The sequence below is a fragment of the Lissotriton vulgaris genome, chromosome 5, assembly GCF_964263255.1.
Source record: "Lissotriton vulgaris chromosome 5, aLisVul1.2, whole genome shotgun sequence".
NCBI lineage: Eukaryota > Metazoa > Chordata > Amphibia > Caudata > Salamandridae > Lissotriton > Lissotriton vulgaris.
The window spans coordinates 1,415,651,508-1,415,666,907 of NC_141693.1; positions in this window are offsets into that span (position 1 = coordinate 1,415,651,508).

The window sequence follows — 15,400 nt, forward strand, 5'->3', positions numbered from 1 at the left end:
CGGGAACTGGTTTTGACTGGGCTCAGAGCCCTGGGCCGGGGAGGACAAAGACACTTACTAGTATAAGTATTGGGGCTGTGACCCCATGTCTGTGAGCTTACTTGGGAACTGGATCTGAGGAACACTGTGCCAGGAAGAACCGCCGTGGGATCCAGCTACTACCCGCTGGGAGGCCCTACGTGCTGGCCTGCCTGTGTCCAGTTCTGCCTTGTGGATTCCTGGGAAAGAGCGCTGCCTGCTCCCTGGTGGTATCTTGAAGTAGAGAAAGAGGCTGAGCGCTTCATATTTTTCTAATTGTCCTACAGCCCATGGTGAGCACTGTGGAACCAGCATGGCCCGAGTCCAAGGAGTGAGGACAGGGCACTTGGTGTTGCTGTGCAGCATGTAAGGGCCTGACAGAGACACTGCTGATCCTAACGTGGGGCTGGAACCTACCCCGCACTCTGTTCCAAGAAGGAAAAATGCTGGTGAAACTCCGGGGAAACGCAGCTCCCGCTCCCCTCTCAGCTGGTTGACGTAGCAACGAGGGAGTTGCCGGAAGTCAGATAAGTCTGGTTGTGGGCGGGCCTCCTTCCAAGAGTGAAGCCGGCGGAGACTTGGCTCCGGGTCCTGCTCCTGCCTTGCAGGGAGCTGTTGCAGTTAGCCCAGGGAGGGCTTACAACGAGGGGTGTGTGGACCGGTCGGAGTTCCACTCCTTCCCCCAGCGAGGATCCTGAGGAGGCATTGGGCTGCTGATTATTCCACTGCAGGGCTGGTTCGACTGGGAGGAACAGTTTCTTTCGGCAGCACCATATCCCCACGTGGTCTTGAGGGGAATGCTGCTTTGGGTTTGGCAGCCGCGCCGCACGATCGCAGAAGGGTGTCTCCGGAGGAATATTTGTGTGGGAATACTTGTGCGGGGCGTAACCTCAACAGAGGCTCCCGACCCCTGGAGCTCCTGGGAGCCACAGATTTCTCTTGTGTAGGCAGGAAGGTGGCCCAGGATCCTACGGTGGGAAAAACAAGGTTACCGCATTTCCCTAAGGGGGGAGCGGAGACTTCTGTACTCCACGTTGAGTGGAGAATAAACTGCCTCATAAGGTAATGTGGCTTGCTGTCAAGTTACAGGCACTATGCCCTGAGGTGATTATGTTTTAGGTGATACATTAATGGGGTTCTGGGATCCCATGTACATGGTTGCATTGCCCTGATGTAAAAGTATAGGGGTGTTATTTTACCAATGGTGATATTGGAAGGATATTCCTAATTTGTGTACAGTGACAAGTGTTTGCTGTGGTGCACTGTGGGGAGGTTTATGCCTGATGTGGTGTACTAAGTGCACTCTTACCAGTAGTTATTGGTTGCCCCAATGGTGATGTTTATGATAGTGGCCGATTGGCCAAGTGATTTATGTAATCCCTGTAAGGCTATTTTTAAATAACCTTGTGTGGAGTTTCTTTTGTGGTGTGCCTAGTGTGTAGCTGCTGTGTGAGTGTGTTGCACAAGCGCTTTACACATTGCCTCTGGGATAAGCCTGACTGCTTTGCCAAGCTACCAAGGGGGTGAGCAGGGGTTAACTTCAGTGTGTAACTCCCTTTCCCTGACTAGAGTGGTGGGTTATGCCTGGCTTAGGTGCCTCCCGAGCCAACCAGAAACCCCATTTCTAACATTACATATAAAAGGTTTCTGTTGCATTTACTGTTTATTTTAATGGCTCAGCAGGGCAACAAAAACTGACAGGGCTAGTCTGATGTCTGCAAGTGTCCCAATACTGTGAGGCACAGACTGGCGCTTACGCCTCATAGTGCTTGCTGAGTGCAGGAAAATCCCTAAGATTGAAGATGGCCCTCTTCCACTTACCACCCCAGCTCTACACTCTCATCTTTTGTTTATGTTGAGTATTTTCCTGAAGGCTGAACCCACTCCATGTGCCTGAGATAATTTCTTCTGATCTCTTGCTACATTTAGTGGTATTGTTGCACAACACCAACGAGAGACACTTACGGAATTTTATTGTGTATACTGCTGTTAATTTAGAAATAATCCACAATGCATGTTTTTGAAAATGTAGTGGCACCCTAAGACCTTGCAATATTCTCCGCAGTGTTTGTTGGACTCAGACATCTGTTACCGTTTGAAAGGCCCCACAGTGATAGTGCTTCGGGGGATGTGTTTTTTAGGTTTCTCAGACAGTGCATTGGCTGTCTGCTAAATCTTCTGCAAGCTAAAAAAAAAAACTAAAACTAGTGTGAACCCACCCATTACTTACCACTCATTGGCTTTAATATCATTCTGGTTTCTTTTCTTCCTGCCTGCCTTCTGCTTCCTCCTGAGGTCTCAAGTGTTTTCCCATTCCATGGAACATGGACTTAGTACAGCTTGCTGTCTGTGGCTAGTTAACTTTCACTGGCCATACGCTTCTGCAGGTACTTTTTTTTTACTTTTCTTCATGCACTCTATATAAGTGCATGTGTCTGCAGTCTGCTCTCTCTCCCTCCTAGCACCACCTGTGCTCTTGCCCCAACCATCCTCCCCTGACCCACTGTCTGTTGTGCTGCTACTCCCTCCGTCCATGTTTTTGCCCCAAACTCCCGCCCCTCCACTCCCTCACGTTGCTTGTCCTCCTCCCTTTATCCATTGTGTTGCTGCTCTCTCCCTCCTCCCACTGTCTGTGTTCTTTCCCTAACCTACCTCCCGATCCTTCATTCGTGTTGCTTGCCTCTGTGACCTCCTCCTATTGTCTGTTATGTTGATGCGCCCCAACCAGTGTTCCCTCTGCCCCTCTAACCCCCATCCACCACTAAAAACAGTAACAAAGCCAACTGGCACTCACATACGCGAGTGCTATTTGGCTTTCTCAATTTGTTTAGACACTTGGCACAGCTGTGTGGGCTGATGTGCAACATGGCTTAAAGTAAAGGAAAAAAGCGCTATAACGTGGTCAAAGTTGGGAGCATGATAGCACTTTTTTTTCTTTACTTTAAGCCATCTTCAACAGCAACCGGCGCTGCAGGGCAACGTGTCTAAAAACCATTGACAAATAAAATGAATTTCACATAGTTGGAACCTACTAGCTTTGCCAATGCTTGTGCTATCCGAGTGGTGGCCGGCCTGTGATCTCATATCCCATCTGCCCTAGCCTTTCGTGGCCATGGCTGCTGATGAGTTATTGCTTCCAGTGCGTGCGACATCTTTGCTGCGATTTAAATCCTATTAGGAGCTGGAGCGACAGATTCAACTATTTCTAAATACCCCCATGAAGTTTTGTTGATCGAAACCGCCTCTTGTGCACAGCTTCAAACCATAAGTAAATTGCCGAGAGTCCAGCTGTTACAGAACTGTTACAAAGGCTTCTCGGTGGTTTGAGGTCACAGTACATTCTCCAAGCATGGCCTGTAAGGAAGGCTACCAGATTAGTTCATTTCAACAAGGGCACAGTACTACAATCCTGAATTTTACTTTAACATCATAATGCATTCTGGGAGAGGAAGTCTTGGTGACCCAATGGAACTCAAACTCTATATCTTTGTTAGAGTAATTAGAACTGTATAAAATAGGATTAAGAAGCAAACACTGTAAATTATGTGGGTTCCCCTTCAAAAGATAGCGTACATTGCTTTTATTTGTCATACTTTGTATGACAAGAAGTTATGGCCCGTGACTCTGATCACCTCCTCTCTACCGCCACCCTCTTGCCCACTCTTTCTCTTCCTCTTGAAGCCTCCTGGTACATGCTGTAATTAATCTCGGTGAGCTGACAAACGTGACAGAGGCACCAGGAGCGCCCCTGCTTTAAAACACACCTCTGTGGTTCCCACCCACAGGGGGAAATGCCTGGTGGAATAAAAGGCCTTCCCAGCCCTGAAGCAGTGCAAAATGTAGACATTTAGCCTTATCCAAGGTTTAGCCTTGCTTGGCTTGCCCACCTCTAATAACATATGTTAGACGGACCGGGAGGGTCGGCCGAGTATAAGGGGAGAGGTCTCCAGGGAGAGCCGTCTCCAGCGATCGTACAGACAAGTAACTTCCCCCCCACAGACGGACACCACACAAGGATAAGGTTAAACGATACTTTATCAGCAATTCTTCGAGTACGGTCAAATGATACAAGGAGGTCTGGACTCAGGGGTCCCCTCGGTTCGGGTCTCTGGTTGGGAAAAGGGGTAGCGGGACAGTCTTGTTACCAATTGGGTGGATGGATAGCTCTCAATCCTCGAGCTCGGCGTTCTAGATGATCGGGCCGCGGCGGAGCCAGCAGGTCCCGAGATGGTTGAAGGTAGCGACGGTCCGCGGCGGAGCCAGCAGGTCCCGATGAAGATGGTGGTACAAACGGTCCGCGGCCACGCCAGCAGGTCCCGACGACGATGAAGGTTTACAGAGGTTGCGGCAGCGCCAGCAGGCAGGACGATAGTTCACAAGGTAGGGCTACGGCAGCGCCAGTAGTCCGTCAAGGATGAGTTCTTCTCTGCGTCTCTCGACTCCAGGATACAACTGCCTTCCTGCTCTGGAGCTGCCCCAGTTATAGGGCTGGTGCCCTTTGATGTCCGGACCCTCGCACTTGGAGGTCGGGGGGTCCAGGATGAGGGAGTCCAGACACCCAGCAGGGGGGTGGAGCCAGCGCCCGGGGAGGCTGGGGGCGAGCGGTACCTGGCGGGGGAGAGCCATCGACACCTCTTTCTCCCATTGCCCTGCCAAGTAGTCCGCTCACCTCCTGGGTGGATGGTGGTGCCGGGATGTCTGAGGCCTGGCCAGGCCCAGGGTTAGGGTCGATCGGAGGCCACGCGGCCTCGTGGTGCAGTGTCCAAGATGGCGCCCAGGTCGGACGCGCGGGCCAGTAGGGGATCGGGCCCAAGAGGTCGAGATGTTCAGAGGCAGGGGTCCCGGAGGGGACGGAAAACGTGGAGTGGTGGTGTGTAACACTTGAGGGACCGGTTCGGGCCTGGTCGGGCAGAGGGGGAGCGGGCCCTTCATGTGGCCTGTCCAACATGCGTCCCCCCCAGCTGAAGGCGGGGAGAGTCACCCATCCTCTTGGGGACTCTCCTCGTCGAGGCGGAAAAAGCGTGACAGGCCATCTGCGTTGGCGTGGTCTTGTCCAGGTCGATGTTCCACAGTGAAGTCCATCCCCTGTAGGGAGATGGACCAACGTAGTAGTTTTGGGTTCTCCCCCCGCATCTGCATCAGCCACTGCAGGGGTCGATGATCGGTCTGTACCCGAAAGTGTGTGCCAAAGAGATAGGGCCGGAGCTTTTTGAGGGCCCATACCACGGCGAAGGCCTCCCTCTCGATGGTGCTCCAGCGTTGTTCTCGAGGCAGGAGTCGCCTGCTGATGAAGGCCACTGGCTGATCAAGGCCTTCGGGGTTCAATTGAGACAGGACCGCCCCAATGCCGTGGTCGGAGGCATCCGTCTGGACGACGAATTCCCGGCTGTAGTCGGGGGCCTGGAGCACAGGGGCGGAGCACAGGGCGGCCTTCAGTTGTTCGAAGGCTGTTTGACAATCGGGGGTCCAGTTGACCTTCTTTGGTTGATTTTTGGATGTGAGTTCTGTGAGGGGCCCCACTATGCTACCATAGTCCTTCACGAACCGTCGGTAATAGCCCGTGAGTCCCAGAAAGGCGCGTACCTCGGTCTGGGTGATGGGGGGCTGCCAGGACTGGATGGCGGCGATCTTGAGCTGCAGAGGGGCCACCAGGCCGCTTCCCACCTGGTGTCCGAGGTAGGTCACGGACCCCTGACCAATCTGGCATTTGCTGGCCTTGATCGTGAGGCCAGCTCGCTGAAGGGCCTGTAGCACCTCTCGGAGGTGGTGGAGGTGGTCGGACCAGTGGTGGCTGTATACAGCGATGTCGTCTAGGTAGGCGGCACTGAATCCTTCGAGTCCTGCCAAGACCTGATTAACGAGTCGCTGAAACGTTGCTGGGGCATTCTTCATGCCGAAGGGCATGACCTTGAAATGATAATGGCCGTCAGGAGTGGAAAACGCAGATCGTTCTTGGGCCCGGGGTGTGAGGCCGATCTGCCAGTAGCCCGCCGTCAGGTCGAAAATGCTGAGGTAGCGGGCAGCTCCCATGCGGTCGATTAGTTCATCTGCCCGGGGGATGGGATGTGCGTCTGTTCTGGTGACCGCATTCAAGCCCCGGTAGTCGACGCAGAACCGGAGTTCCGGTGTGGTGCCGGGGGGGGCTGCTTTGGGGACCAGTACTACTGGGCTGGCCCAGGGGCTGTCTGAGGGCTCAATGACCCCGAGCGTGAGCATCTTGGTTACTTCTTCTTGGATGCAGGCCCGTACCCGATCTGGTACGCGGTAGGCCCGGTGGCGGATAGGGGGGCTGTCCCCCGTGTCCACGTCGTGCACACACCAGGAGGTGACACCTGGGGTGAGGGAGAACAGGCTGGCGAACTGCAGCAGAAGGTCTCGACATTCTTGGCGTTGTTCCAGGGTGAGGGCCTCCGAGAGTCGGACCCCGTCCACGGAGCCGTCTTTCTCCCGAGTCCGTAGGAGGTCAGGGAGGGGTTCGGAGTCTTCTTCGGCTCCATTGTCTGTGGCCATCAGGAGGCTGAGTTCTGAACGCACGAAATGGGGTTTCAGTCTATTAGCGTGGAGGACCCGGAGGGGGTTCCGTGAAGATTCCATGTCGATGAGATAGGTGACAGGGCCCTTGCGCTCGACTACTTTGAAGGGCCCCGTCCACTTGTCTTGCAGAGCGCATGGTTCGGTGGGGGACATTACCCATACTTGTTGGCCGGGTTCAAATTCGATGGAGGAGGCATTTTGGTCATACCACTTTTTCATGTCTTCTTGACTGGCCTCCAAGTTTGCTTTCGCTATCTCCCTGAACCGTCGGGTCTGGTTGCGGAGGGTTAGGAGGTATTTGAAGACATCTGGAGGGTTCTTTAGAGGGGGCATTTCCCAGCCTTCCTTGACTAGGCTGAGCGGCCCCCGTACTGGGTGTCCATACAACAGTTCAAACGGGCTGAAGCCGAGGGACTTCTGGGGGACTTCTCGATAGGCAAAGAGGAGGCACGGCAGTAGCACATCCCACTGGCGACGGAGGGGCTCTTCCAACCCCCCAATCATCCCTTTGAGCGTGCGGTTGAACCGCTCAACGAGTCCGTTTCCTTGAGGGTGATAGGGGGTCGTGAATCGGTAGGTGACCCCACACTGTTGCCAGAGGGATTTCATGTATTTTGAAATAAAGTTCGTGCCTCTGTCGCTGACGACTTCTCGGGGGAAGCCCACACGGGAGAAGATCCCCATCAGGGCCCGGCCGACTACCGGGGCTGTCACAGTTCGCAGGGGAACAGCCTCGGGGTAGCGGGTGGCGTGGTCCACCAGTACCAGGATGAACCGATGTCCTTGTGCTGTACGGGGGTCCAGGGGCCCCACAATGTCTATCCCGACCCTCTCGAACGGGGTGGTGACCACTGGAAATGGTTGCAGGGGGGCTTTCAGCTTGCGGCCGCTCTTCCCACTGGCTTGGCACGTGGGGCAAGATCGGCAATGCTGGAGTACACCATTCCTCATTTTAGGCCAGAAGAAGTGGGTCACTAGGCGGCTGTAAGTTTTATCCTGACCCAGGTGCCCAGCCAGGGGGACATCGTGGGCCAGATTTAGCAAGAAGTCTCTAAAACGGAGGGGCACTACTAGCACTCGACTGGCCCCCAACTCCGCGATCCTTTGTTCACTGTATAGCAGATCATTGTCCCAATAGACCCAATGTGTTCCGGAGGTATCCCCTGCGCTCTGGGCGAGGGCTTGTTGGCGGAGTCCCTCGAGGGAGGGACAGGTCTTCTGCTCTTGGCGAAACTGCTCCTGTGTGGGCCCCCCCTCTTGATGCCACTGGTCGAGGCCAGAGAGGTCCGGAGGTTGAGCTGGTTCTGGGGGGACGGCACGGTCGGCGTCTTCTACTGGGGCGACTGGGGGAGGAGGCGCCGGCCATTCAGGTTCCTCGGGTCGGAGATTGGCACGGGCGGCCATGGACCGGGTGGTGACGCACGCCCAGTCCGGGATGCCTAACATCCCCAGGTGTTCTCTTCGTTCTACGGCTGCCCACGGAGAGCTTTCAAGGTCATTCCCCAGGAGGCAGTCTACGGGATCATCATCTCGGACCGTCACCTTCAACATGCCGGAGACTCCTCCCCATTCGAAAGGGACGCAGGCCATCCGACACAGACTCTCCGAGTTATCGGCTGAACGGACAGGGCAGAGAATATTTGGTAGGAACTGTTCTGGGGTCACCAGGTGACAGCGGACGGCTGTTACACTGGCCCCGGTGTCACGGAGGGCTTCGGCCCGGCGTCCATTGATGCTCACCCATTGACTGTACTTCCGGGTGTTAGCGGGTAGGGTGACCCGCGGGACCATGTCTTTCCCCCCTAAGCAGGCTAGAGCCATGGCGGCTGGCTCCCATTCTTGATGTTCTTGCTCATATTCTTCTTGTTCCTCGGAGATCTGTTCTTCCCCCAGGGCAGCAGCAGCCACCTGGCGGGGTCTCGGGCTCTGGTTCTGTGGGCAATTTGGGTCGTTTGCGTAGTGGCCGACTCGCTGGCATCGGTGACACGTGACATTGGCCCTATATCCCGGTCGTGCCGGGGTGCTGCCCCGGTTGGCCGGGGGGGTGGTGCTGGCAGCGGGGGCGGCCGGAGCGCTGTCTCTTCCTCGTCCTTGGCCCCCTCCTCCTCCTCCTCGGGGACGGTGCTGACCGTGGTGGTTCCGGTTCTGTTCATAGGACCCATTTCGGCCCACTCTGGTGATTTCCCACCGGTCAGCTTCGGCTGCGAGCTGCCGTGGATCAGTCAATTTGCTGTCGAGGAGGTGCTGCCGGAGCTCGATGAAGCAATTGTTTGACAGATGCTCCCACACCATGAGATTGAAGAGCTGTTCGTAAGTTGTGACATTGCTTCCTTTGATCCAACCCTCGAAGGCTCTGCTGAAATAGTTCACGTACTCCACCCAAGTTGTACCCGGGATGCGGGTGCAGTCTCTGAACCTCTGGCGGTACATCTCGGGTGTGAGCCCATAGCGGGTGAGGAGGGCCGCTTTCATGTGGTCATAGGAGGTCATCAGATGGTCCGGGAGCTGTAGCAGGGCATCGCGGCCCTCATTGAGGAATCTCCCCCATAGACCGGCTCCCCAGTCGCTTCGATCGATCCGGTGGGAGGTCATAGCTATTTCGTAGGCCTTGAACCATTGTTGGATGTCGTCCTCTCGGAAGTATTCTCGAACGACATCCTTGGGGATGTGTACCTTCTTATCTGTTGCTCCCGGGGTGCGGGGTTGCTCGGTCGCCCCTGATTCCTTGTTCTGCTTGCGTAGGTCTATCTCAGCTAATTTGCGCTCATGTTCATATGCCAGTCTTTTTTCCTCGAGCTCTCTTTGTCTCTGTTTTTCCTCTCTTTCTTCTCGGAGCCTCAGATGTTCTAAGTTCAGTTTCTGTTCGGCCAATTTGAGTTCGCCATCCATTTTGAGCCGGGCCATTTCTAGTTCATGTAGTCTTGTTCTTTCTCGTTCCTGGATCTCGTCTTCCGAGAGGCCCGTTCTTCGCTCCTCGGGAGCCGCGGTGTCTTTTTCTACTGCTGCGATATTTTGGTCCGGGGGTCTGACGGCCCCGGTTTCTGCCCAGGACTCCAGGGCATGCTTGAAATCGTCTTTGGTACTTAGACCGGTGGTAGCGATACCTAGTTCGATGCAGAATTGTTTTAATTCACGATGGCTGTATTCTTCCAATTTCTCCATCTGAAATTTCTCGGTGGATCCGCTTTCTTTGGTTGTCATCGTGATTTCGTCGTGGGGTGAGCTACTCTCTGTACGATTATGCGGTGATTCGGATCGCGCCGCTGGCCACCAATGTTAGACGGACCGGGAGGGTCGGCCGATTATAAGGGGAGAGGTCTCCAGGGAGAGCCGTCTCCAGCGATCGTACAGACAAGTAACTTCCCCCCCCACAGACGGACACCACACAAGGATAAGGTTAAACGATACTTTATCAGCAATTCTTCGAGTACGGTCAAATGATACAAGGAGGTCTGGACTCAGGGGTCCCCTCGGTTCGGGTCTCTGGTTGGGAAAAGGGGTAGCGGGACAGTCTTGTTACCAATTGGGTGGATGGATAGCTCTCAATCCTCGAGCTCGGCGTTCTAGATGATCGGGCCGCGGCGGAGCCAGCAGGTCCCGAGATGGTTGAAGGTAGCGACGGTCCGCGGCGGAGCCAGCAGGTCCCGATGAAGATGGTGGTACAAACGGTCCGCGGCCACGCCAGCAGGTCCCGACGACGATGAAGGTTTACGGAGGTTGCGGCAGCGCCAGCAGGCAGGACGATAGTTCACAAGGTAGGGCTACGGCAGCGCCAGTAGTCCGTCAAGGATGAGTTCTTCTCTGCGTCTCTCGACTCCAGGATACAACTGCCTTCCTGCTCTGGAGCTGCCCCAGTTATAGGGCTGGTGCCCTTTGATGTCCGGACCCTCGCACTTGGAGGTCGGGGGGTCCAGGATGAGGGAGTCCAGACACCCAGCAGGGGGGTGGAGCCAGCGCCCGGGGAGGCTGGGGGCGAGCGGTACCTGGCGGGGGAGAGCCATCGACACCTCTTTCTCCCATTGACCTGCCAAGTAGTCCGCTCACCTCCTGGGTGGATGGTGGTGCCGGGATGTCTGAGGCCTGGCCAGGCCCAGGGTTAGGGTCGATCGGAGGCCACGCGGCCTCGTGGTGCAGTGTCCAAGATGGCGCCCAGGTCGGACGCGCGGGCCAGTAGGGGATCGGGCCCAAGAGGTCGAGATGTTCAGAGGCAGGGGTCCCGGAGGGGACGGAAAACGTGGAGTGGTGGTGTGTAACACTTGAGGGACCGGCTCGGGCCTGGTCGGGCAGAGGGGGAGCGGGCCCTTCATGTGGCCTGTCCAACAACATGCATGGTGTAGTGTGTCCTAATATAGCTTCACTGCCTACACTTTAAGTGCATGTGTCCTCAGGACAAGTGAAGAGAAAGCTGGAGTGGGGAAGGGCAGAAAGGTTGTTGGCCGAGGACAGACAAGATGCTCAGGATGGTTTTGATTTCAGCGGCCAGGCGTTGTCAGATATTGAATGTCTGCACTTCTTTAATCTGAAAAGCAGAATACCAGCACTTCTCCACAGAATTGCAATACGTTTAGTGGGAGGGTTCTCGCCCTTCTGTGTAACAAGCAGTTACTGTAGTGTGAGGAGATGTACTTAAGGCCAGTGCTTAATTTGAGCCGGTGGTTTCCGGTGGGCACCAGCACTTAATTGTCAACACTGCATTTATGACAGTCTGCCACCAAAGGTGTTACTGCCGATCTAATTTAGAGATTAGCAGAACAACGGTTGTTTATTAATACAACATACTTAAAAAATTACTAATAACTGCCTCCCCAGCCACTTCTTTAGCTTTGGGGACCTGGAATAATCTGCACTCACTGTCACACTTTCAGACAAGAGAGAGGATTAGTAATTGTTTCGGTGCCGCCATTGGCAGGGATGACAGGGGCAATGGGTGTTGCAAGCTGCAGTGGCCTCCTGGTCAGGGCCCTGGCATTTATTATTATACAAATTAAGCACTGCTTAAGACTGCCAAGTGATGGATGTTTGTAATAGTTACAGAGCGGCCTCTTTTCTTAGACAGTTGTAAAGGCAAAAAACACGTAAGCAACGATTCAGCTACCGAGGCTGCTGAGGGGTTCTTTCCTCCACCCGACTTGTCCTTTCTACAGCTCCTGGCCATCAGTGAGGGACGTAAATGCAGCGTGACGCTGCCCGTCACGCCAGCTCTGTCCCAGCCGTCACCCCGACGCAGCTGTCAATCTGCAGCAAAGCTATTCTATGTTTACCTTCGGTCGCGCGGCGTAAACCATAGGGAGCTTCTATTTAAACACAATCTGCCTCGCTGCGAGCATGCATTTCTGTTATTATGTTTCATTCGACCCCGGCTGATTGCTGAAGGCAGTCTTGAGTGTGAAGGTGAGAGGATTCTAGGACAAACAACGCATAATTTTCTCTCCGTTTGCAGCGTGAAAGAGCGCGCATTAGTATTCCGTCAGCGCAGCGACGGGCACACGCTCCCCACTCAAGCGAAAATCATATTTTTTATCAAAGCCAGCTGAAGCGCCACTTAGTTAACGGTGAATGCCGTTTTTACCACTTGAGAAGTTTGTTATATTAGAAAAATCCCTATTGAGTGGTTTCTATTGCCCACCATTAATGAGCTCATACCTCCCCGAAGCCTGCCTGCCATTAACACGAAGGCCTTTCCTGAGCGCCTCTAAATCTGAGGCGCTTTACTGAATATAAAGACGGTTGAGATAAAATCGTGTGGCATCTGAGGCAAATGAAAATATGCATGAAGAGGATAGAAAAATAACAATTGTGAGGCAGAGCTTGTAGTAGAGGGACTTTTTTTTTGTGTGCATATTTTTCATAGCGCGAACTCGCCCCGAAGGTATTGGAGCGCTTTACATGAGCACCGTATTTACATTACCCATTCAGGCACGGGGTGATTAAGTGATTTGCCCAGAATCACAGGATGTGGTAATAAGTCTAAGGTCTAAAATAAAAAGGTGGCCTCCTAGCCTCTAACCAGGGCAGTTGGCTGAGTGCTCTGGTTGGCAAGTTAAGGCCTACTTCAAAGGAGGTGGCGTGAAGGCAGAGATAAAATGCAGTTGCGGTAAAATACATTTTTATTGATAGATCACATAGAAAGTCGCAGATCCCTGTACCCCAGAGGTATCTGCAGGACACCAGCATACATAAACAATAATGTAATCTATCATTACTTTCATAATAAATACATCGGGAACAATGTTCATAACTCAGCTTCCCCCTTCCCAACTCCTATCCCCCTCCAACTATCCCAAACTCCATCCCACCCGGATCCCTCCCCCCCCTGCACGGCACTCAACATGTCCTGTCCTACACACACACACAGTCCACACCAGAGCGGACTCAAGCCTCAAGATCAGGGTCTGGTTCCACTGGTGGCTCCAACCAAATACCCCTGTAATCGGCCCATCTCTTCCAAATCTTGAAGTGCTTGCTGGGGCAGCCCCGAGCCAGAAATATGGGTTTCTCCATCCCCATACAGAAATCTAGGCCCCTTTTCCATGCTATGAGCGATGGGGCCTGCAGGTCCTTCCAGGCCCTCGCAATGTCTCTCTTGGCCACAGTGAGACCTAGTAAGAGCAGGTGTCTCATATATGTTGCCTCCCACCCCCTCTAGCACATGCAACAACCCCAACCGCGGCGTGCACGGGAGCACCCAACCCAGCGCCTCATCCAAACCATTCCAGACGCCATTCCAGAATCTACCTAAAATTATTTTTAATGAAAAGAACATACTTGAATAACACTTTTGCACATATAACTTCACGTGGGGGTAAAAGGAAGACCCGATCAATGTAATTCACATAAATCAATCAAGGTACAAACTATCATGTAATACATACAATGCACTCACCTGGTACCTATCTTATAAACAATATGTCCTGTTCGCCTTTAGTAACTGTACCTGAACACTGTGCTGTTTGTAATCACATAGAGAATATGGAAATCAAGATCTTCCCGCCAAATATAATAATTCTTAAAACGTTAATTACGAGTACAGTGCCAAATTATGCAACTTGTGAGGCAAGAAAACAAGATTCTAGCTCAGAATAAGTGTAATGTAAGTGTAAAGTGTAATGATAAATGGTTATTGGAACTGGAAAGCCCCAGTTTATGTTTTCATCACTGTGAAATCAAAGGTGCTAGAAACACCAAGACAGAAGCTGCACATATAGGGGTATGGGAGGACAGGTCTCTGTACTGTAGGGTGGCAGAGAATGCTCTGACCCTCTTGGGAAGGTGTAGGGTGAGCAGGGACGGCAGACGAGTACCATCCCACTGTTCTCAAAGCAGTAGAAAAGGGAAAAAGAAAATTATAATAACAGGGTTATTATCATTGAATATTTTGTTGCTGTGGAGCTGGGTTAGGGTGAGGTGGGGCTGATAGCTCAGGGAGGAGGAGTGGACTGTGCACACTAAGTGCGCCTAACTGCTTGACCGGCTGTCTTGGCCCGGCCAAACGTTCATGCGCACTTTGCATGTTCCCCACCAGGATGCATTGCAGAGCCTGGTGGAGAACACGCCCCGGCCCTCAGTCCCCATCGGAGTGCCGATCCACAATGCTCAGACCAATCACAATGCTACATTGCAGCGTTAAGATTGGCTTAGGGGTCCCTGTGTGCTTCGTGACTGTTCAGCAACAATGGAGGTGGGACGGTGGCGGTAGCAGCACAAGTAGGTAAGTGTTTTGGTTTTAAACAAAAATATTTTATTCGCTCCACCTTCCCACCCCCGCTCCGGTTACCTGCCTGCCATCACTGAGTGTGGGCCGCAGAAAGAAAGGACGCACTCAAGGAGTATGTAGAACCTGTTTGAGCTTCCCAAGCTGGTTAGCACGTAAGCTAGGTGGGTTCTGAACGCTGTTTAACAAGGCAGGGTCAATGGACTCCTACCAGTGACTGAGAGACACTTCTTCTGGCACCCATGTCACTCAGAGGAGTGATGGCCTATGATCATGCCACACCAGGTGGAGGCTAGTGGGTAGTGGGAATGGATAAGTCGTGGTGGCTCCACAAAGATGAACAAAGCTTGCTGCCCTATGGAGCCTGCTTCCCAGGCAGAGGTCAAGAGCGAGCTTCTTGGCTCTCTTCGTCCACATCCCTGGACTGCTTGATGTGACTGTGCAGTTCCATGAAGGTCAACAGAGCCGTAGCAGGATGAATTGCTTTGCTTTAACCTTGAGGAAATTGGCGACATGCAGCTCCATATTTCAAAAACACTGCAGCAGAGTCCATCCCTGTGTCGGAGTACATATGCCCTTTGTTGGAAGTAGGCTCCAGCTTATATACTTAGTCTCTGGAAGTTGCCAATCAGTGTCGGAGCGTCTTCAGAACTCGAAACTCTAATGAGCATGGTTGGAGCAGAGATTTCCTTCTCAGTGGGTATACTGTGGAGAGTAGGTCTTGCTACTAGGCCTACATAGCAATAGGCATGAACATTCTCCATTGATTTTCTCTGCACAAAAACCTTGTGAATGTGTTCCAGACAACACCTAAAAACTAAGATGCAGAGGAAGAAGGGATGGATAACCTGTCTCTCTCGTTACTTTCTGGACAGCAGTCACCCTCCATTGTGCAGTCACCATTCATAATAAAAATATTCTTATCTCAAAATACCTCTAGCAACAGGTGCCCCGAATATGATCACTCTCATTCCGCAACTATTCAGATGTTTCAGATCTTTATTGAAAATGAAACCAGTAACGTTTGTGAACATTCAAATTCTTTAACAGAATGGAGGAGGCCCTTTACTAGAGGTCACAGGACTGTGTTTACGGGGGAAGGCCAGTAGGCCTATTTCCATTGCATTAGTGTTGAGT